Source organism: Sinohyriopsis cumingii, chromosome 16 (genome assembly GCF_028554795.1).
Source record: "Sinohyriopsis cumingii isolate HCF-2022 chromosome 16, ASM2855479v2, whole genome shotgun sequence".
In the NCBI taxonomy this organism is placed as follows: domain Eukaryota; kingdom Metazoa; phylum Mollusca; class Bivalvia; order Unionida; family Unionidae; genus Sinohyriopsis; species Sinohyriopsis cumingii.
In genome coordinates, this window is record NC_142976.1 from 61,710,504 (window position 1) to 61,733,813 (window position 23,310).

General features: G+C 38.1%; 1 long non-coding RNA gene across 1 annotated transcript; it reads right to left on the reverse strand.

Annotated features, from left to right (window-relative positions):
* Window positions 1–992: 992 nt before the first annotated feature.
* On the reverse strand, window positions 993–23,204 carry LOC149780549 (uncharacterized). The gene is made up of 5 exons (XR_016414904.1): window positions 22,525–23,204; window positions 21,886–22,007; window positions 11,039–11,153; window positions 1,556–1,662; window positions 993–1,103 (listed from the first exon to the last, which is right to left on the reverse strand). It is a non-coding gene; the product is annotated as an uncharacterized LOC149780549 (long non-coding RNA).
* Between the last annotated feature and the right edge of the window lie 106 nt (window positions 23,205–23,310).

Consider the following 23,310-nt stretch of genomic DNA (forward strand, 5'->3'; position numbering starts at 1 on the left):
AATGCAAGAACTGTAGTACGGAATTAGTGTTGGTTCTGGATCGTAGAATGGAATTGTGTGTGTGTGATTGGATTTTTAACGTAGCTTGAATAATTTTTCAGTCATATTGCTATGATGTCTGCAGTGTGGCAGTTTATAGTGATGTATAGCACTGGGGCATCATGCTGCAAACATGTAGTATGATGTTGCACCCAGTCACATTATCCTGACACCAGGCCGATCAGTCCTAACACTAACCTCTTAATGCTGAGCGTCTAGCGAGGTAGCTGTTAATACCATTTTTGTAAGTCTTTGGTATGACTTGGCTGGGGTTTGAACCCATGACCTCCCGCTTCTGAGGCGGACGCTCTAACCACTAGGACACCGGAGTGGTCAGAATGGAATTGTAACAATTACAATGGAAGCAATTTGTATTATGCTTGTTGGGGCATTCCTCACTGATGGCTGTCAGTGACATCATCATGGGAATGTGTAACAGCCACATTTTGTAAGAACAAGGTGTAGTTGGTGAACAATACAGACACTTTTCTGCCATTTCCACTGGCATCATCTCATATGATGTTATTTAAAAAAACTTCCTACAACATACTCACAACATATAAAACCTATATGCAAATCTGATGAAAGCTGCTTGTGTTTCTGAAACACATATTCCATACTGGTGGCAAGAATGTCCAAATCTACATTACAAAAATGAAAACATTACCATCCATCTAGGAGTTGCAAATGTATGAAATCCTCTTGTTGGGTAGTTTTACTAACAGGCTTTACAGCAGGGCCTTCCATTAGATTTAAATGTGGCAGGTAAGTTGACAAAGTAGGGTGGGGGGTTTGGGGGACCTACCCCAATGGGGATAATTCATTTTTTTTTTAAAGTAGCATGGTGTAAAGTAAAAGTAGATGGGCTGATAAGGAATCCACTGAATTTACAGACTAAAGGTTCAGACATTTGTTTTTAAGAGAAAAATGAAAGAAGGAAACAATACAACAGATATTTTAATATGACTTTAATGTTTATTTTCTAGATTTAATTAAGATTATGAATCAGAATCAGTCTCCAACTCCACTGTAAAGTTTATCTATTACTTCTTCTGCTCAGGCACCTGCAAATTAAAACAAAATTGTAATGCTTAAATAAAGTCATATCATCTCAGCACTAGTTACATATGCAGAAGTCATGTTAATCAGCATTATAAAAATGTATGAAATTTTCTTCACTGCACTTGTGCTTCCCTTACTATCGTTAAGCCATGATACAAGATAACTTTGCACTTACTTGTCATTTCTGGCAAGTGGATGGTGCAATCAATTTGCACAAAGATGAATTTATTTCATCCAAATATTTCATGTGAATAAAAATTCCAAATGGAGGCACTTGTCCGATCAGACAAGATATATGCATATTGTAGTTAGCTGGACTCTAGCTCTGATAGTCCTGGGCAATAGGATAAGCTGATTTTGTTATCAGTTTAGAAATGCATCCGCTTTGCAAATACTATGCTTTAAAAGACGAAACTGAATCCAATATTGATGAAATAAGAGTCATTTGGATTACCTTGTTTTTTATCATTCTGCGTTGGTTGGGTGCATAATTGAGGGTCTCTGATATGGTTTCTTCCATTCCATTTGCCTTTGCTTTGCCATTAGTTTTCAAGCAGGCTTCTGCATGAGTAATACAATGTTTTAAAATAAGTTTCACAACAAAGGATGCATTGCATTTTTCTAAATGCCAGCAATAATCAATGGAATATTTTTAAAACATGTACTTTGAAATGTGTCTCAAGTTACTTTATCAATTCATTTAAAAATCTCTGGCAAGTCACATGAAAAACACAATTTAAATCAAGCCATACTTACTTATCAAAGACTTTCTCATTCACATCCTTTACCTCACACAATAAATATCAGCAACACCAACATTAAATTCACACAATCAGTACAAAACCTAGGTGTTACTCTGGACAGTACTCTCACATTGCACCAACATGTCATGAACATATGCAAGGCTGCGTATCTTGAGCTGAGACGCATCAGCTCCATTCTCAGATATCTTTCAGTTGATGCCACTAAAACACTTGTGTGTTCATTACTGCTTTCAAGACTGGACTATGGTAACTCAATTCTGTCTGGTTCATCTTAATATCTACTGCAGAGACTTCAAAAAGTTCAAAACATAGCTGCTTGGATCATACTTAGAGTACCACAATCAGAGCACACCTCCCCGCTGCTCTGTACCCAACACTGGCTATCCATTCGATCCAGAATCAAACACAACATTAGTTCTCTGTGCTACGTTTCACTGACAGACTCTAGTCCAACATACCTATCCGACCTCACCTATGTGTACACACAAGCAAGATACTTACACTCCTCTTCCGACAATCATACACTCATTATTCTCACTATGAAAACAAAGTCACATGGACAGCATTCTTTTGCATACCAGGGCCCAGCAACATGGAATGAATTGCCCACTGAACTTAGACACAAAGACGCAGTGATCCCATTCAAGAGTGCTCTCAAAACTACTTATTCTGACTACAAAAACAAACTTAATGACTTAATAATGTTAACTACCTTAAATATTCTCAGCATGTTTTTTATGTTTTCTAATTTCATGGTGTTTGTTTTTGTAATCATATCATTGTGTATGTTTTTATGTTGTCTAATGTTGCAAAGCGCTTAGAGCTTCTAAAGATTAGGCGCTATACAAAGTCCTCATTATTATTATTATTATATTTAGCTTGGATGAATATTTTTTAAATCAGTGGCCATAACTAAAAAATGGGATTTTGTTTTATGATCATAAAAGTATGTTGGACACCATCCATGATGTACAATGCTGTCTGACATTTCTATGCACCTAAGGTTTCCATCTCAAATATTAAAGCAAAATGCATACCGAATTTGACAGATTGATGAAAATAAAAAAAAGCAATGCTTACCATTTGAAAAGAGGCAATTGTCACTAGAATATAAAATTCAAAATGATATTAATTTTGGACACAGGGGATACCACCCCCATGTTTTCCTGACTCGTGATATGTCGGCCTATTCTGTGCACAGCTTTAAAAGATGTAATGTTTATCCATCGAGCTATAGAAATGAAATACATTTACTGTAGACTGTTTCTGTCAGCAGTTAAGTTGAGTAATTAGGTCAGGTTTATAGCTAGTTTACAAAATTCAATGTAGAATGCCAATAAATGACAAGATGTATTTTTGCAAACTAAAGTATCTTGAAAAAAGATTAGTAAAGTTTAACATTTTATAAAAAATAAGCTATTATGTGGAAAAGAAACAACAATGAAATAGGATGCAATGTGTTTACGTCTAGTTTTGGAAGGTACTGTCTCTAAGGTACCGTCATAATTGTACCGTAGTTTAATGGGTGGAAAGGCCATTGAAAGGTAAGGGCAGTGCGGAGACCATCGAGTATGTTCCAGAATAGCTGAATCTTTGTAGATACATAGATCCATTCGTAACTTCAGTCCGCAAGCGAAACACTGTACTTCGTATCCCAATCCTGACTCGGGTCCGAAGTAGACAAATCCTGTTCTAGCTAAAACATACGAAGAAGGTAATCCTTCCCTATCCGTAGGCCATTTTTGAAACATGTCCAATCGACGGGCACAATCACAATAGTCAGGTAAGAAGACTGGAAAATGGTAGGGTTTGAACTTGGAGTTCTCACTGGATTTCTCACTCGATTCTTGCTGCGGCGAAGTCATCCTTCTGGTGGGTGGCTATCCTCTTACAACCAATGTTTTATACCGACATGTCCATACGGCAAAGTAAAGTGGGTGGGAAGCCGCACTCGCTTCTGCTACACGATTTGATAGACTTTTTCCAAGGGTCGACTGACGATGTGGTGTGTGGGTAAACGTACAATCTTGTTGGGTTGATAGGTGGTCACTATCTCTAGACTGCAAGGCTTCTTTCAATATGCCAAAGTTGACCACTCGACTGGTACGATAATTCAGAGTAAGTCCTTTCACTTTACACTTCGTGTGCACTTCTCCTTGTTTGGCCCAGTATTCGTAGCCGTAATTTTTGGGACCACCACTAACGAAACTTAGAATCTTGTCATCGGGGTGCTTGTCTGTCCAGGCTCCTAAACGGTCTCCTTCGATGTCAGGGTGCTGTTGACTCGGGTGATCGATATAAATGCAACTGTCCATGTCAAAGTACAAGACACGTTCCCCTAACAGTTCTAAAGCTTCGTACAATTTTAAGCGAGCATGAGCTGTCATGTAAGCTGCAATGATGACATTTCCAAAGGGGTCATCTTCTACAAAGTTCAGATCTTCTTCGTAATTCACCAAGATCAAATCCTCACGAACGACGTCCACGTGTTTCATGAATTTGGCTTTGTCGTGAATCATCTGAAAGTAGCGGGAAGGTTCGGTCAAATACTCCGTCTTGGGTAAACACGGTCATTGTGCCATTTTACCCCACAAGCAATTTAACATCACTTTGGCAAACGATCGCCTGCCTTCGTTTTTCTCAATGTGATCTGAAGTAATGCCTTCTTGTGCCCAGAATTTCTCTCTGAATGTCTTTTGGTCTTCGGGAGTGTGACACCAGGACAGATAGCCACTGGCTTCTTGCTCAGTTTCAAAAAGGCATCCACGTAGTCTGCGAAAATGCCTTTCTGCGTGGGGTCACCCTTGTGGAATTATTGTGTCTTGGGAAAGTGGCAAATTTCGTACACTTCTAACAGTTGGTATCCCATGTTCAGAGCTTTGAACAATTCTACGCTGACCCATGTCCCCGTCAAGGCCCGTTCTTCCTGGGTGTGATGACAAGGTTGATCTTGGTTGCACATTTCAGCACAAGTACGGCACAAAGGAAACATAAGTTTGCCTTGGCAATGGCGAGGTAAGACGGGATGGTATAGGTTCGTGGGAGGCAAAACTTTGCACTTGATCAAGCCTTCGTATTGTCGAATGTTTTTTAGGTCGATGTGTTCGGTGAACAATTGTGGGTGCCCTGCAGGAAAGCAACAATATTTGCACACGTAGGGATACAGTGAACACACGTCCAAGTATATGATTTCTTCTCCTTTCTCTTCGTCAGCTTGGTACAGCAAACAGGTGGCATTGGTCCTTCCTCCGTACAAACTATTACTTGGGTTCAGGGGGTCCATGAACTGGTAACTTTCCATGAGGCGTTTAAACTCGGGATCGGTGTTCAAACGGTGATTGTATTTGTGTTCCCACATTTCCACCACTTGGTATCCTTCCTGTTCTAACTTTAGGCGTGGCTGACAAATGGCCTGGTACAAGTCTTCCATGGTTCGTTGTAAGAACTGATTTTTAGTGCCGCGGTCAGGGTAACAGATGGGACATCCGTGAAATAAGCAACCGTTAAACTCGTACATGATCTTGGGGTTTTCTAAGTCCCAGCCATTGACCGAATGCATTCCGATGATCTTTCGCCCTGTCCGTTGCGGGCATGCTGAATCCATTTGTCTTCCTTGTCGCACAAGTAATGCAACCAGCATGGGGCTTTGACCGAGTATTGACGTTTGACATAGTTGGTCGTTTGAGGACTGATGACAGCCACAGTGTTTTCAAGCATGAATCGTTGTCGGTAGACTAAGGAACACGCTTTGGCAATGGTGCAAGCCTCTTTTAAATGATCAACCCCTCCGTGTTCCATGAACAGTTCTCGAAATTTTCCACAGCATCGCCGTAAAATGTCCATGTCGGAACGACGATACTTTAGCATTTCTTCCTGAAAGTCGAAAGGGTCGGAGGCGTGAGCCTGGTACCAAGCGTAGAAAGTTTCTCGTTCGGTACGCATGTTGTCAGGGTCGTAATAGTGAGCCTGAGGCAAATGGGGTAGAACGGCGTGTTGATTGGCTTCTGTATTGAAAAAGTGTGGAAAGTACCCTTTAGCCATTTCTGTCATTCCAAACATTTTAGGCATTCGACTCAAAGGCATGGCTAAGTAGCTCATCGAATCTTTAAACTGCACTTGTCCCACTTGCATGAAAATGATTTTGGCTCCGTTCAAAGTGATTTTAGGATGCTCGATGCCACGTTCCGTATAACATCTCAAAAGAAACTGTCCATCATATCCGGAGAAATTGTGAGCCATCACCGTGGCATGACAATGACAATCTCCATAATAATGTTCGATGTCCTCTTGGCTCCACGTCTTGTCGATGGGGTCTAAGACCCATTGTGTGAAATCGGCTAGTGTGTTCGGTCCTTGAAAGATTTTTTCACGCCCTCCAGGAATTTTACTGCAGTGAGGGCAATAACTCAAGATAGGTTCTTGAATCACTTCTCGCACGCTCGATGAGCCACGCAGAAATTAGGAATGTGAATACTGATCTCTTGCATGCATTCGAAATCGAAAAAGATGAAATTGCCTTTCTTCTTCTTGTGACCATCCTCTTTCTCTGGTTGGGATTGGTATTTTTGTATGTAGCATTGGTGTTCCAAGTCCACAATGCAGTGACAAATGTGACATTTTTTCTTTCCTGAACATACGTGTGCCTTGGTACTGTTGATACATAGACCTTGTCCACACATTGGGCACAATCTCAGGAGTTGACAAGCACATTTCTTCTGTGAACCTTGCATCTTCAGATGTTGTTGGTAACAGGCAGGGCTGACAAATGTGCGCAGACAAGCAGGACAATGCACTGGTTCTTGCCCTTCGCTCAGACAGGGTTGAGAGGCCAAACATCCTGAGCATTTCGATCCACAATGTTTGTGTTGCTCTCGATTATTATAACCATCATAAGTCACATTTCTCACAGTAATATTTGTATCCCAGGAATCCAGTGATAGTGGTAATGGTATCGAAAAGGTCATCGTGATGATAGAGGTGAATGTATTTTCCATCCTTAAAGTCTTTCCCTCGAAACAACAGAGACCCGCGCACTTCTTGAGGGTGCACTTTCAAGGTGTATCGTGGAGCTAGGGCATCTTGCAATTTTTGCATCTCAGGAATGCCACAGGATGTGTCTTTGGACAGGCATGCTTGTTGTAACAGAAGTTCTGCTTCATTTCGTTGTTTGGCTCGGTTCGATTTTCGAATGTTCTCCCAGGCTCTTTTCCATTCTACCGTGTCGTTCTTGTCGGCATAGGTTCATCCCACCACGATGGCTCGGGCTAAACACATGTGGTCTTGAAAATTGTTAATTTGGACAAGACTTGTTTTGGTAATGCGAAGGTTGTTGACCAATAAGGTCTTTCTGCATTGTCCGGTCCCTTGAGGAGGAGAGACGTGGGTCATGTCCAGTGTGGCTTTTCCATCGGTGATGTCAAACTGGTCATTAGATTGTTGCACGTGTTGAATCTTGTCCATGACTTTGGAAGTGGTCAATTCTGCAGGGCTGCTAAACTCGATCCAAACAGGGGATTTCAAGCCGTCATGTTGTATGGAAAGTCTCAAGCGATCATCTTCTTTGGGTTGACATTGTCGCTTGAGTGTGGTGAGCAAAGAATCCCACATGTCGGTGATGAACCCTTTTGCTTTCTCTAACAGTACTTCAGACTTGAAATCTTTAAACTTCACTGTGTATTTGTAAGCCGTAGTTCTAAATTTTCTAGAGGGACGCTTTTCCGTCTCTCGAATGTCATAGTACTTTTCAGGGTTGACTAAGGGTGGTAAACTTTGTTTAGAGGGTTTGGATTCTGGTTCACTCATGTCCTCTTCAAAATCACTGGCATGAATTTGTGCCAAGACTTCAGCCCTAGTACGAGGCGATAGATCACGTTTCTGCCTCTTACTTTCTTCTTCTTTCTTCTCAAATGAATTGGATCATTTCATCTCGATAGCAAAAAGTCAAATGACTAAAGTTTAAACACCATGGATTAATTTATAGTCATAGCAGACCAGCGTATATAAAGGGTATGTGTCTTGTCCTTTCACTATTCATTTCACTCTCAAACTGAGCACAACAATGGAAGAGACTACCAAGATTGAACGTTTCATCAGAGCTTTGCGAGGGGTCATTAGAAAATTCTCTTCAGACCAGCCGAGGGACTACTCTCCTTCCTTTCAAGATAAAAGTCAAGATACTTGCTATATCTGTCAGAAGAAAGGGCATTGGTCTTCAGAGTGTCCAGACCGTCAAAAAAGAAAAAAAAAGGGGTTAGAAGAGACAAAAGTCAAGATACCTGTTATTATTGTCAAGAAAAAGGACATTGGTCACCAGACTGCCCAAAAAAGAAACAAGAGGAGTCAGAAGAAGAGAGGGATTCTTCAGAGGAAGAGGAAGAAGAAGAGGAAGAAAACAGACAGGTGAAGAAAAAGAAACAGGAGAAGAAAAGAAGGGAAGAAAGTGAGGAGGAAGAGGAGGAAAAGACTATGACGGTGAAGAAATTAAAAAAACAGAGAGTGAACAATGAGACAGAATAAGTCTATGAACTTTTTAAAGTGCTCTGTTGTGAATTGTGAATTGTAAATATTTATAAAAGAATAAATTAATTATAAAAGGTAAGTGTCTTTGGGTTTTGATTTTAAAATAAGAACCTACACTCACGCACACTCATACACAGACAGGTACTATTGGGTAAAATGTTTTTTTTTAGTTATTGGCAATTGAAAGCCTATCTCTTTTCGAGAGACGTGGATGGCCCTGAAAAGGGCCTTTTTTGGTGTAAGGGGTGAGTTTAAACAATCAACTTTAACTGTCTTAAGCCTTTGCCATGGCCAAGGCCTACTTCTGGACTGCGTACTGTTGATGATGATTTCGTTGAAATCACTAAGGATGGTGCAGTAGGCGTAGTCACAGGGTTGGAGTGTTTAGCTTGGGAAGGTCGTATTCTCTTCGGCCGTAATAAAGAAGTCTGATACATCTGTTTCAGACTTCTTAACTAAAATGTCTAACAGTACCGTGACCGTTTGATTTTGACACCCTTGTTTCTTTGCTGCTGCGTCTTCTTCTTCTTGTTTTTTTCTTACCTCTTCTTCTTGCTGCTGTTGCTGTAGGAGAAAAGCTTGTTCCGCTTCCTTTTGCTGTTGTATAAATTTCTCCAATTCTTCTTTCTGTCTCTGTCTAAAATTTTCCATGTGCGGTAATGAAGGAGAAGGTGACGAAGGTTCAGGAACAAATTCTTGCAAGGTAAAAAAATCCACAAAATCCCAATTCACCTCTTCTGAAAGTAAGTCTGGGTTCCCTTGGGTAGTCTCCACCATCAGTGCACCCAAACTGATCGTTTTCTGAGTTTCCGTCATGTTGAAAAACTGTCACTTAGATTGACTACGCACAGGCGCTAGCGAATCTATATAGACTATGTGACGTCACAGACTGCTCTCTTCGGATTGGACGTGGGCTGACTGAATTTTGTAACGCGTGTTTGGATTGGTCAACAAACTCAATCCGTTTCAATCCTTCCTCCCCCTATAAATAAGTACAGTTCACTGCATTCCTTCACCTGTTACTCAGCACCCCAACATGTGGACCGATGTACAATCTTCAACGCTTGTGTCTTCGATGATGTTCCGGACGGACATATCAATGTATGTCCGTTCCAACTGGACAGTTATCCACAGGACAGACACCAGCCTGTGGATGCGAAGAATCTTATGTGGAGCATCAAGGATGCCTCAAAAGAGTCTTAATCTATGGTCCTGCAGTCAGGCACAGCCTAAGGTCAAGAAGAAGATGTCACAGATGCCCTTTATGTTAAGGGTATATTAACATAAAACCAAAGGCCCTTTTCAGGGCCATTCCTATCTCTCGAAAAGATCTTGACTTTCAATTGCCTACCCCTTTTTTTATTTTTTTGTTTAAAAAAATAATAAAAAAATAGAGACCCCTCCCTGTTTCAATTTTCGCCTGTTCCATTTTCATAGACCCATCAGGTCGGGACCTTATTAAAATAGGGTCCCGACCCTGTTCCATTTCCCCTAGTCCCAAGACAGTCCCACGATTTATTCCCCATGTTCAATTTCCCTTGTCCCTAGAGTGAATAGTTTTTTTTCTTTCTCCCATGTTAAATTCCCCTTGTCCCTAGAATGGATATTTTTTTTTTTTCTCCCATGTTAAATTACATAGTCCCCAGAGTGGATATACCCTTTTTAACATGGAAGTTCCCTAGTCCCTAGACCGTCCCTATTCACTACTACCATTGTCATTACCAGCCTGAAACCAAATTTAATGCCATTTGTATAAATTCATTTCAAATAAATATTATGATATAGTTGAAGTGTAAAGTCAAGCAAGTATTCTGTTTGCAGATTTTACATTTTAGATATTATAGTAAAGTCATATTTTCTCTTGTTTAGTAAACTTTATTGCAACTGGTTCCAAAATAGTAAATCTTATTTAATGTTCATTCACCAGAATAGGTATTAATACAATCCCGAATTAACTGTATGGTACTAAAATATACCCTGATCTTGTGTGAGATTGTAATATACAGAACTATACCTCAAGACAACAATAATATATTGAATTTATATTGTATCAAGACTGTCATGGTTATGAACTCCAACTTTATTCAGGTTTTTTCATAATAAATGATCATCTTGTGCTATGGTTGAAAAGAAATCAAAGTTCAGTTTAACTCCATTCTCTCCACATTTGTAAGTTGTTAAGAGGCATACTCATCCTCAGTGTTATAGTAAAATGTAATCTTATTTGGATCAATCTTGGTGGTGTAATATATGAATGGAGAAAGAATATTATCATCCAGATTAAAATATGTTTTATTCAGACTCTACTAAAATTTTTAGTTGGATATGGGTTACGGAGCCTGATGTGTACGAACAAAGCAATGTGTACCATGACCTTTTTAATTTAACATTTTAAACTCCTGCAGAAGAAAGAGATTTTTTAGATCCATTAATCTGTATTAACAAAAACATTTCTTCAGTATGATTTTCAATTACTTAGTATTGACAAAACTCATATTTTAAAGTTGTTGTTTTTTTGTGTTTGGTTTGGCCTTTTATGGTAAACCAACACAAGTAAGTTATTTAGTGCCAAGGCACTTTAAGTATAGTGCCTTGCCCAAGGACACACCATGGTAGCTAACCCAGGTTGGTCTGATGGTAGAATTTGAACCTACCTTATTTCACAGGTCCAGAAAGCTAACCACTGAGCCACTACAGCTCCCCATCTTATAGTGGAATGCTGGTATACTTTATGATCAAGAAGGATGGGTTGGGGTATGCATGTTGCATCTGAAAAAAGTGATGGAATTTTTGTTTACATAATATTTTAGTCATACAATATGAATCATTTTCTATAGATTTAAGATGTATCAGATCAAGTTAAGAAAAATCATATATTCTGTTTCCTGGGAATGTACTAAAATTCACTGTTATTGTTTGATTTTTTGGTAGTAAGCTTACTTGGTATTTTTTTCTTTTTAACTTGAATACCTAATTTGTTAACATCCTATTCTAAATCTTCAGAGTTCTGTCTATTAAGTGACAACTGTTGATACATGTAGGGAAGTTTTTGTTTATATCTTTTGATTTTTGTGATTCTGGAAGTTGCAGTATTTGTTGTTGTATTATAACCATTTCAGTAATTTAATGAATGCAGAGTATACTGCTCTATAAATGAAATTTAAGTGAAAATAATGTAAAAGTATGTTTCACTGCAAATATAAATTGTTTAAAATAATATATCATTTATCATATGACTATTCAATTGTGGTAACTAGTATTCCATCCAATATCTATATATTAAAATATGTCTTTTCATACAGCTGGTGATCATTTAGATACAAGTCCAATTGAACATAATCAAATTATCAATGCAGGTGTTTTTATTAGTAGTAGTATTGCAAGTGTAAGTGTTAGTATTAAGATTTCATATACAGGTATGATAAGTGTATCATAATGTTTAAATGATGCTCCTTGTTACAACATAAAATATGTTCATTGAAACAAATGGTTCACTGGTAAATTGGCAGCAAAGGTCTTCACTGAATTATGTTGCATAAACTATTTTACAATAAAACATATATGATGCATCTCAATTATGATGAATGTGAGGAGGAGGATTAATAATAATGCAATTTAAGTTATCTTCATAACATAAGTTCTAGCAGATGTGTAATTTTTATGTGGTTCATCATCAGTTTGAAACTGGTCTGTGATTTCTGGATCTGGACATACCTGGTCCCCTGCTGTTGTGCTGCTATGGTCTTTACAGTTCATTAGGATATCAGTTACACTTGGTTTACATTTAGAACCCCATGGGATGGAATGCCCAGTTTGAAACTGAGAGAATGGTTAATTATCCATAATATAACTCCTGCAGTTATTATTAGGTTTGATATCAAGGTCTTTCTTTAAAAGCTTTTCAACTCAGGTTCTGTTCTACCATACAGATAAATAAAGTCAAATTCAAGGCTTTCAGATTTGTCCAGTTTGTTTCATGTGTTGCGGCAGACAGACTGTATATTGCCACTGTACCATATAAATATCAGTGCTTAGTCTGCTCTCAGTTGCTGTGGTTTGATTAGTTACAAGTGTCATCACATGTGACTAATTATTGACCAATGTAATGAAACTTATATAATTAGAAGGCTGTATTTAAAAACTCTAAAGATCTTAAAAAGAAAATTGGATCGGGGTAAGTAAAACCTTTTACATGTACTTTGACCATTTGGCTAGAAAATAATTTTCAATAAGTTTAAATTGGATAATAGTAATATAATAATTAATTACACAAATCAGAATAAAAGCTATTTGCATATCCCCTTACAGCTGTTGCTTTTTCATAGTACTAAGTAGAATAAAGTATAGTTAAGACAGATAGCTTTAAGCTAGAATTAAACTCAAATAAATTGCAAGAAATCAAAACAAACCCAGGATTAAAACTAAAGAAATATCCCGTCATATATACCTTACATCAAATAAAGAAACTCAAGATGGATAACAACAAAATTAATGTCACATCATCAAATAGTTATCTCAGCTGCCTGGTCAAGCTAAAGGCAGATAAACTAAGGCAAACTTACTCCGAAGCAGTCTCATCCCCCCTAAGAGAAAAACGACAGATACAGTTCTTAACGCCAATTTTCAACTCGACCCCAACTGACTCGATGAGTAGACTCTACCTGTCACCAAGCGTAAACGAGAATGTGGACAATCTACCGAGTAACCGCAAAACTACATCCGACATGAGTACCCAAACTGAGGAACAATACTCAACAAGCACAAAAACAACCCAGACCACACTGGTTAAAAACACTAGCAGCCAGGGGACTCAAACTGAGAACCTACTAGATGAAACAGAACGCCCTCACCCTACCACAAATAAAGCAGTCACACACGACTCAACAAAAGGTAAGAATAATAGGAAAACCAAATCCCAAATACCAGTTAGAAAGAATAAGGAACACACTAACTGTCAGAATACAAGACCCAGCAAGCCGGTTATGGACAACGAAACAAAGTCAGCTAAAGAGACAAACACCAGGGGAAAAAAGACCAGTCTGCAAAATATCCAAAACAAGAAACACCCCGCTGAACTGACTCTCTTCGTCAAGGGAGTAAATTCCAAAATAACGAAGTTAGCCTTTAAAACCATAGCATGGCAATTGAACAAACATCACCAAGGAGAATTCACGCTTAAAAGCACTAGAGACGACTTGCTGATAATCAAATGCACCACTGAACAACAGATTGCCAAATATATGGAAATTGAAAGAATAGACCAAATAAATGTTCAGGTCACTAGACACAACAGAACAAAACAACACATAGACCCAAACCCCCCAAAAACACACAACAAAGGAGTCATATACGTATCAACTCAAAATAAAACCAATGAAATAGTAGACTACATAAGGAGTAAAGGACAGGAAGTAGAGAAAGCAATCCGCCTAAAAACAAGAAGGGGAAAGGATAGCACTGCAGTGGTACTCTTTTTTAAGGGCGCCACCCCAGAAACTATCAAAATAGCCGAAAAACTCGAGGCTAAAAAAATGTTTGCTTTCAAAAACAAACCACGGTTCTGTGGCAACTGCAAAAATTGGGGGCATTACTCTAAGAGTTGCGGAAACCTATTCCGGTGCAATCAATGTGGTCTTCACCACCCAGACCGGAAAACATGTAGCGCCACCAATCAGCACTGCGCTAACTGTAGTGGTAACCACAAACCAAACCACGCAGAATGCCCCAGGGCTCTTAGAGAAGCCCTAATAGTCGAATATATGATCTCCCATGGGGTAAACTATAAGCAGGCCAAAACAAAAATCAGGATACCAAAAACAAAATAAATAGGTAGCACCCTCACTGGTAGGAAACACGCATAAAACGAAAACAACAGTAAATTAAACAAACTATTAAGACTTTTTGCACTAGAGATGGATTCCAGAGCAGAAATCAAAATATGGCAATGGAATGCACGCGGCCTTAGGGCCCACGCTGACCAACTAAATAACAAAATACTTGAACAGGAAAGAAAACCAGATGTTATATGCATACAGGAAACCCACCTAAATGATACCTCACGTATCCCAAACATCATAGGCTACAACACCAAATACCTAAAGCATCGATCCCCCACAGCAAGAGGAGGGGGGTTAGCAACCTTTGTTAGAGATGGAATTACATCAGAAATGCATAAATTAACAGATAGTAGACCGCCCAATGACTTCGAAATACAGATAGTCAAAATAACCGCTCAAACTAAGCAGGTACTAATCGTTAACCTCTATGAAACAAATGAGCAGCGCAATTTAAGTGCAGACGAAACAATCAAAATGATTAAAGACTGTGGAGAATGGGTGGTAATATGCGGGGACTTCAATGCGCACAATGAACTATGGGGGAGTCAAAAGACGGACATTAAAGGAAAAACTGTAGAAAAATGGGCACAAAAATGCAACTTAGTTTTTCTAAACAACGGAATGCACACCCGGATAGATGACAGAACAGGCCACACATCAGCAATAGACCTATCTCTATGCACACCAAGATTAACAGGCATTTCTGATTGGCAAGTTGATGAAAGCGACCCTATGGGAAGTGACCATTACCTTATAAATATAGAAATACAAATTAGAATACCTCAAAATAAAGCGTCCTTCACACCAAGATGGAAATACGAACAAGCCAACTGGATTAGGTTCAAACAGATAGGTGACTCAATCGACCCAGAAACCATATATCACCGGGACATTGACACCTTTAATGACAAATTAATAGAAACCATTAACACAATGGCCCAAGAAACAATTCCTAAAACTAAAGGAGTAGCACCCAAACCCACGGTGCCCTGGTGGAATAATGAATGTAAAATAGCAATTAAAGAGAAAAAAAGAGCTCTAAACAAATTCAAAAGAACTAAAAATAATAGGGACTTTAACTACTACAAGGAAAAGGAAAAAACTGCCAAACAAACTATTATGATAGCTAAACAAAACTCATGGAGAGAATTCTGCTCAAAACTAGATATTAACACAAAATCGAAGGAGGTGTGGCAAAGAATTAAAAAAATGAGAGGCAAAACTAAATCAATAACCCCCAACATACCTGGACAAAACAACAAACATAAGGCAGAATTATTCGCAAACTATTTCGCCAACATGTGTAGCAATACCAACTTAGAGGATAAGTTTAAAAATCATAAAAGGCAATTTGAGGAAAGCAACTCTGACAACATAAAGGAAGCAGGAAATAATGACGGCCCACTAAACCTTCCGTTTACAGAAGCCGAATGGAGAAAGGCCCTCGCCGGCAAAAAGACCACATCCCCCGGGGAGGATACTTTGGGGTATGAAATGTACAAGAACCTACCCAAAAAACTTGTCACAATTGCACTTAACCTCATTAATAAAATATGGGAAACCGGTACCATACCTATAAGATGGAAAAAGGCAGTAGTGGTCCCGATTCTTAAGCCTGGAAAACCCTCAAGCGATATAAAATCATACAGGCCCATATCACTAACAGACAATATATGTAAAATAATGGAAACTATGGTAAACAACAGGCTGAAATACCATTTAGAAAGCAAAGGACTACTAGCTAATACACAGAGCGGGTTTCGCAACTACCGAAGCACAATAGACCAACTCATGAGACTAGAAACCGCTGTCAAATTAGCATCTAGAGAAAAATTTTAAAAATCCAGATATGTTACAGCCATCTTCTTAGACATGGAAAAAGCATATGATCTAATGTGGACTAAGGGACTGATAAGTAAACTTAAACCATACGGAATAACTGGCAATATATACAAATTTATTGCTAACTTCCTAACCGATAGAAAGATACAAGTCAGACTAGGACAAGACTACTCCGAACGATACAAACTGGAAAATGGCACGCCACAATGAAGCGTAATCAGCCCAACTTTATTTAATATAATGATAAACGACCTGGAAACAGCGGTAAAACCCAACCACCTTGACTTATCCCAATTCGCCGATGACAGCGCCGTATGGAAAACTGGCAACCCAGCCAGCAAGAAACGACCAAGCACTTACAAAAAGGACTAAACGATATAGGAAATTGGACAGATAAATTGGGATTTAAATTGTCACCTCTAAAAACAGTAGGCATAGTTTTCAATCCGGGAGGTGGCCACCCCCCACCCACTCCAAACTTAACCCTAAAGGGGGTACCCATCAAATTCGAAAAACAAGCGACACTCCTAGGTATGGTATTCGACCATGAACTCACGTGGGCAGCTCATATCCAAGAACTCGTAACGAAGTGCAAACGAGACATCAACCTCCACAGAAACCTCAGAGGGGTGAATTGGGGGGTTGATCAAAAAACACTCGTTACCCTATATAGAGCACTTATAAGAGCAAAATTGGACTACGGTTGCCAGGTATATGGAGCGGCGAACGCCACGTTACTAAAGAAACTAGACACAGTCCAATCAAAAGCGCTAAGGGTATGCACCGGCGTCCTAAATGGTACCCCCACACAAGATATCTTAATAATAGTAGGAGAACCCCCGCTAGACCTAAGGCGGAAGGAATTGATGCTGCAATACTCGACTCGAATATCAATACACCAACCCAACCACCTCACGCTACAAGCCCTCTTAGCATGCGACAAACCATTCGATACAAAAGGAAAAAATAAAAAAATACCTAGTGGGAAAATAATTATAGAATTAAAAAGGAAATTTCAAATCGCAAATATCAACCCAGAAAAAATAAGGTACTACCCAGACCCCCCCCTGGACCTGTCCCACACCACAAATAGATCTTAGCTTATGTAAACTAGGACAAAAACAAAATGACCCGATAGGACTAAGAGCATCAATACTAACGTACATTGACAACAAATACAAGACATACACGCAAATCTTCGCAGATGGATCAAAAACCAAAAATCCAAATAAAACTGCAGCAGGGATAGTGATCCCAAAATTAGATGTCGCTGTTGGAAAAACACTCCCAGACCAATGCGCTATATACACGGTAGAATTCATGGCAATACTAATGGCATTAACATACGTCAAAACATACCCCACAACTAAGGCAGTCATTCTAAGCGACTCTTACAGTGTACTACAATCGTTAGCAACAGACCAATCCAAGAGCAGACCTAATATGATTAATCATGCAAGATCGCTACTTAAAGAGATTGAAAAAAACAACAAACACGTTGAATTCGTATGGATACCCTCTCACATCCATAATCCCAGGCAATGACAAAGCAGATGCAGAAGCAAAAAACGCCACAAACGAACCAAAAGCCCAAAATATAGCATACAGCGTCACTGAAATCAATAACATGGGACAAGATCAATGACATGTGGCAAGAGCTATGGGAAAAATCGGATGCAAACAGTCTAATACACACGATGATGAAAAAAGTAAGTAGAAAAGTCGAAAGTCCGACCTTCAAAAATCCATACGATATAACAATAATAAATAGAATAAGAACAGGTAAAACACTATTGGCAGGATGCGCAGGGAAACACATAAAAAGGGGACCAACCGAAAACTGGCCCTACTGCCCAACTCCAGAAACAATCGCACACTTAATAAATATATGCCCCAAATACAACCAGGAAAGGGCCGAACTAAAATCTCAACAGGAACAAATAGGAGAACGGTGGACATACCCGGAGTTACTTGTGGCAAAAAACAATAACATAGGAATGACCTATAATAACATCATGACATTCATTAACAAAATAGGCAAAAGGGGACAAATCTAAACCGAATGAAGGGTTGGGTATAAAGAGAGACCATGTAAAGAAATTAAAACCAATAAACCTAAAAGATCGAACCAAAAAAGAAAAAAACCAATCAAAATATTACAAATCACTGTTTGGGAATTGTGACGGCCGGCTCGGGCTAGTGGGTTCACAGACTGACACCGCCGCTTATAACCCGAACAATAAAAACCAGATAAGGACGAATATCACAAAATCACTGTTTTGGAATTATAATGGCATGCTAGGCCCTGTAGGTTCAAAAAAAAAAAAAAAAAAGAAAAAAAGGAAAAAAAAAAACAAAAAAAAAAAACAAAAAAAAAAATATTAAAAAGTAAATCAAAGACCAGTCAAAATATTACAAATCACTGTTTGGGAATTGTGACGGCTGGCTCGGTATCGTGGGTTCACAGACTGGCACAGCCGATTATAACCCGAACAATAAAAACCAGATAAGGACAAAATATTACAAAATCACTGTTTCGGAATTATAACGGCATGCTAGGTCCCGTAGGATCAAAAAAAAATAAAAAAAATATAAAAAAATAAAAATAAAAAAAATATACATTAAAATAAATCACAAATAGCTAAGCTAAACAAAAATAACAGGTAAATAGCCAAGTGGTCAAAGCGAAGGGAAACAAAGGCAATCAAACCACCTCCCTCGAAGAAAACATCTCACGGCGAACATGGCAGTATCAAAAGGACGAGAAGACCAAAATAGAAACGGACACGGGATAAGGCAGAAAGAGCTGAAATAAAGAAGAGCAGGAAAAGGCACAGGATGAAGTTAAACGTCCTAAGGCAGTAAAAGAAGAAAGAACAGGACACTTGCAGACCTTGGGGAATGAAGGCAGAAACAATGAAAAGAGTATGCCTCAAATAATCAAACCACCCCCACCCCCCAGTATGAAAAGAATTGCCTTCCCGAAATCAAACAAAAGAAATAAGGCCACCCCCCCCCCCACATCTACTTATAAGTGTGAATGAGAAAGTGAGCGTGAATGTGTGTTGTCGGGATATGTGGGAAAAGCAGAAAAACGAACAAAAATGTCTATAGCCATCACACAAATATAGCATACACACTCCCTACCCACCTTTTTTTTCTTTTCTTTTCTTTTTTTTTTTCTTTTTTACAAACAAATTTTACCACATAGGGCTTTCATTCTGACCCACGAAAGCCCTCTTTTGACCAACAACTTACTGGCCCTGAAACACACTGATTGGTTTAAAGCCACACGTACGAAATACTTAACCAAATTGAGATCTCCAAAACAAAATAAAGGGCTACTAAAAGCCTACTAGATGTGAAAAGATTTTCGGAAAATTCAAGTACGCAAAGTACACAAAATTTAATAGACCTTACAAAAGATAGGAAAATTCACAACTCAGGAATATCTGAAGCGTATGTGACAATCACATGTTTGGCAAGATAGTACAGGAATAGCCCAATAAATATAGGGAACTGGGCATTGATTGCAACGAAAATTTCATAATACTGCTGCTGGTGTGCTTCGGTTACTGCCTGAAATGAGAGAGGAAGGAGATGCAGGATGCAGAAACAGACCACCAACGGAGTACAACGATGGAGAAGGTTGCAGCGATGAGAGCCTGGGCGGGACCTTTTGGGGCACCTGGGCTTCGGCTTGCTTGCTTGGGGGCATTGTATAAGTTAATCGCTAAATTCAAAAAGTACACAAACGTGTACAAACTAAACAGTCGCACATACCGAAAGGTGCACGTGACTTTAATCCAATGAATGAATGAAATGTGTGCTAGAGGGTAGGGTTAGCAGTTATACTCCCAATTATGTTTGTGATGAGCAAAAGCAGCTGCACAAATTTGAGCTTTTAGTTTGGTTCTGGTAGGGTCAAAGGATGCAGGTACATTTTACATTCATTTTTTACTAGAAATAGCTATTTTCAATATTTTTCTGTGACAAGGCAACTAAAAGAATCAGTATGTGCCTTATGCATGAATAAAGTTCACTAGTACTATAACAAATTAGCATACTTTTCATCACCCCTCTACCATCAAGATTTTTTTATATTTACCTCTGTAGCAGACACAAATAAAAGTCGGCAGCTCATTTGCAGACTAAGTTACGCATATGATCTCCAATGCTCATCTAACTGTGACAGGCAGTCACCAACAAGCCAACCTATTTCCATGCCTAACTCAAAGTAAATCTGAACCACATTATAGATTTAGCTTATGTGTAAATTTATAAATGCTAGGCTTGTGATAATTAGGTTCATGCCTTCTACCTTAAAAATTAGAGGGATGTCAAAATACGAAACTATCCAGTGAGACCTATGATGTTAATTTTAATCCCTATGGGATTTGTGACATAAAAAACCCAAATGCTTTATGTATTAAAAGGTAACTAATGGGGGCAGGATCTGCAGTGAATCAATGGTTAGTATGCTAGACTCCTGATAAAAATGTTTGTGTTAAAATCCTGTTATCAAGTCAACCAGGTTACCTACTGCAATGTACCCTTGCCTTACTCCAATTCCCTCAGTACTCAGTAAACAACTAGTGTTGCTGTACATAACAAAACCAGTCCATATTGATTTTACATATTTTACTAAATCCTGACAAAAATAATTCTCTAAATAAAGAATGATTAATATGTGATGGTCTCACATGTAATCAAACTCTTCCAAGCTTTTAATGATATGAACCGATTTATCAATGTTTATCAAATTTGCATGAAAAACTATTTCTTATTTGTCATCAAATATGTTCAATGTTTTGATCATATAAGCATTTCTGCTACATTAGATCAAAATAATCTTTTTGTCAGAAATAGAGCCCTTATATTATTTGCAAGGTCAACCAATCAGATGCAGAATTTGAGTTTAATATGAATGAATATTTTTTTTACAAAATTGCTCTTTTGCTATATCTTGATGAGATAAATCTATTCACCAAGTCTGATGAAATTAATGAGAAATAGTTTTAAGAGCAGTAGCAAGAATGGCTAGTGAGATGTAGAACCACCACATTATATGCATAGATTTTGCTTATAGCCTCAGACATACAAGCAAATAATTAAACAAGTCAGATCTAAATTGGATCATAAACACTGTTGTGCAAATCATAAGAAACTCTGCCAATCAGATGCAAGGTCACTTCACTACCATACCTTTATCACACTCATAATAAGCATCATTGTGAAACTTGACTCTATAAGCCCAATGGCCAAGCATGATCAAACTTGAATCAGCAGTAGTGGTTATAACCTCATGTATTTGTATGCATCTTCACTTCTTTAATCTAGATCTCATTTATATAAGCATGTATTCTACGTTTAGTAAAAACTGCACTACATGTATAAATATTGCATGCGGTGGTAACATACTCAGATGAAAGATCACCTTATTATTATTAATGGTTAACACTCATCAAACTTCAAGGACAACTTAATGATTTTAGCCTATATTGTGGAAGTATGGCTTTTAGGCTGGTTAAAAAACTCAACTAATCTTATACATGATCACATGTATATACTTGGATTTTGCTCATTATTAGATTTATCCAAGATGTTGATTTAAGCCCAAAACCAAGTTTTATATAAACAAATTGATCAGAACTATGGACTCCAAAGTAGCTAATTTCTTACTGTTGAAAGACAGAAGGGGATGTGAAATAAATAACACACTCTGGACCATTACATAAACCCACTTAGCCTTTTGACCAGTTGAGATAAAATATCAACAATAATGTTAAATAAGATTGATAAATTATGTTTTCTCACATTACCTCTAGCCCTTTTCAACATGGATGGTATTTTTCTTCCACATATGTCAGCTCTTAATTAGTGGCCCTTTCCCATCATGAATGTTGTAGGTGAAACTCTCAGAATTAGGCTTTTTAATTTATATCTGTAGAAGAAAAAAAATATTGGTCTGCATATATCAATGTCACCATTTCTGTATTAGATTAAAATACCATATGTGTGTGTGTGTGTGTGTGTGTGTGTGTGTGTGTGTTAATTTTAGAATTTAAGCAAACTTGTCTCCATGTGTTTATTTTAAAACTGATGATGATAACACATAACAGGTTCAATGGATAAAATGTTATTTCTTACTTCTTACAACTGCTCATTATATCTGAATTTACATTCAATGTTTGTTTTAATTAACATATTTGGGATATTGGGCAAATTATTTATTTTGTAGTTTATCATTATATCATTTACCACTCTTTTATCATTCAAATATGTAATATAGTACCATTATACTGACTTCATATTCTATATGATATCCCAGCAATACATATTAAGCAGATAAGTGCAAATAAAAATGTTCAGAATGTAAAATTTACTCCAAGCTCAAAGAAGATCAGCAAAAGATAATATCCAACAAATTACCAAACAAAAAGCGAAGTTAACGCAGTTACCTTTATTATGACGTCTCCAACACCAACGGTACTGTACAGCTACGTCTTCTGAGTTTTACCGTCATCTTGTCTTTCAAACCAGAATTAATTTCTTGAGCTCTTACAAAATGAAGAAACTTTTAAATACTATAATTTAAGCAGCTTCTTTACATGCCATCAGATAAATTATGGCACAGTGTTATGTCTGTCAGCAAAACGCAACTTCACATTTGGACGGCGCGCTGTGTGGGCATCGCCGACACAGCAACTGACATGAATTCTCTATTAGCAGACAATGATTCGGAATAAATCCTTCGCAAATCTAACATTCTCGATTTTTCATAGTTCCACTTTTCATTGTTGCATCTGTTTGATTGTACAATTGCTAATGATGTTCAATGAATCAACTTCAATTCATCTGCTGTCTGAAATCCCGGTTCAGTTGGTATTTTCTTCCGCGCATGATGCCGTGTAAATAAAAGATACGGTCGACATTCAAAGTGGTTTAGGTTAATTTATTATTTTTCTTTATTAAGGTCATTTGCAGAAAGTGTTTCGCTAGGGTGAGAAAAAAAAATATAACAAAAAGAAAACTTTCTTTTCCAACGCTAATACTGTATATATTTCAATTTGTGATTGATGCTATAAATTAAAAAAAATGATAATAAAGCATTTTAGCCCGTGGCTTCGGCACGGCACTCGTTTTTGTGGGTTTTTTAAAATGTTGTTAGTGTTGTTTTGGGGTTGTTTTTTGTGTGTGTACCACACTAAAAAACATACCAGGTATTAGGCCTAACGTAGGAAAAG